The following is a 1934-nucleotide window of genomic DNA, read 5'->3' as shown; positions in this document are numbered from 1 at the left end:
CAGAGTGGCTAAAGCAACAAAAGTCCTCTGACCCACGCTTCCTCACTGAATTCTCTGATTCACTCATCGGAACCAAAGTTAAAAAATGGAAGAGGTTTCCTGTAACAAAGATTTAAAGATATACTGTTTACAAATGTATTTCAGCAATACTTTACTTTTTCTGTTTCCATTCAGTTTTCCCGGCCTGATGTTGATACTACTCCATATCTTAATTTGTTTCTTTCTATGATTCAGTTGCTATGTTGGTGGGGAATACAAGGCCAAGTTACAGGGCTCAAAGGCAAGTGGGATGCGAACTTGGGAATGAAGTTGGATGTGGCAGGTGTGTGAAGATCCTTACTGCTTCCATTAAAATCTTTAGTGTCTCTTAGTGACTCTGGAAGAACCCTGTTTCCATTGTGGCTTCAAAAAAAAATGTGATAAATTCAAAAAGATATTTGCACCATCATGAAGAATTGTTTGCTTCTGCAAAACGGCTGCGAAATCCCTGCCTGCTTGAAACATTGTCACCACTGTACCCTTCTATTCAAGTGCCATATCAGCTGGATACCAAATTACAAAATCCATGTCTTTATTTTTGTTCAAATTTCTTCTATTCTCCTAGTTTGCATATCCCAACAAATCCCAATATTCCCTGGTTATCTGGTGACTACCAGATCCAACACAGATACATTGCCCTCCAAATTCTTGTTTGTCAATTCTCACTTGTAAATTCAAAATCTTCCATGTTCCTCCACTGAATTCTTTACTTTTTTGGACTGGTGTGAATCTTGTTTTATAAACTCTTTATCAAAGTGTTAGATATTGTCCTGTGCTGTCAAAGTTATCAGCGTGTGCAATGGTGAAATAAGTTACAGATCGCTTTGCAGTAAGTCAAATGAAATGTCAGATAAGGACTCCATAAACAATAGTAAGTCTAATGATTGGGAGTAGATTCAGATTAGTTTATGTTTTCGATGAGGTTGCTGCCCACCATTCCTGCAAATACATTTACCTCTGTCTTCATTTATTAAGCAACGGGAAGTTCCAGCTTGTTGATGGTCACTTGGTCCACATCCGTCCATTCCTTGCACATTCATCTGGTTATGGGCTAAAAGACTCTTAAATACACCTCTCATATCTGTCTCCATTAACTCCTTGATATTATGTTCCAGACGCCTACTATTCTCTGTGGAAAAACAACCTTGCCACACATCTCGTTCGAACTTTCCCACTTTCGTCTTAAATGCATGCTCCACAGTTTGAGACATTTCAATTCTGGGAAAGAGATTTTGACTGTCAACTCTATTTATGTGTCTCATAATTTTATACACTTCCACGGAGTCTCCCCTCAGCCTCCGCTGCTCCGAGGAAAACAACATGAGTTCTTCCAGAGTCTCTTCATAGGTCATACCATCTAATACAACAAGCATGCTGGTAAAACTCTTCTGCACCCTCCACATCCTCCCTGTAATGTGGCGACCAGAATTCAACACAACACTCTAAGTGAAGCCGAACTGAAATCTGATAAATCTGCAACATGACATCCTAACTCTTCTTTCTCCCCTGCACTTTATGTCGAGTCCATGAGCTTCTATATTTTCCCACACAGCTCTATCCTTTACAAACCTTACCTCACAACGTTACCCGTCTCCAAGCCCCAGCCCTATAGTGTCGCCGTGCCAACCATCACATGGCAACCACCACACCAAAACCAGGACAGTGAAGGTGACTCGAACTACCACAGTAACCCACGTCCTAGTCTCCCTCCGCCTCTAATATGGTGCCTTTCCCATCCCTTCCACAATGCCAGTCTACAAGCAGGCTGCCCCCATTGCCGAGAACTGACTTCCCCAGTAACACAGCTACTGCAGGGGCCCCCGAATCTCTCCTTGAGAATGTCATGGAACTGATCCACAAATGACAGGAACGGACAGTGACAGCATGGATTGGTG

The sequence above is a fragment of the Chiloscyllium punctatum genome, chromosome 16 (assembly GCF_047496795.1).
Source record: "Chiloscyllium punctatum isolate Juve2018m chromosome 16, sChiPun1.3, whole genome shotgun sequence".
Lineage (NCBI taxonomy): Eukaryota > Metazoa > Chordata > Chondrichthyes > Orectolobiformes > Hemiscylliidae > Chiloscyllium > Chiloscyllium punctatum.
The sequence above is the reverse complement of the archived record's forward strand: the minus strand, read 5'-3'. Positions refer to the sequence as shown.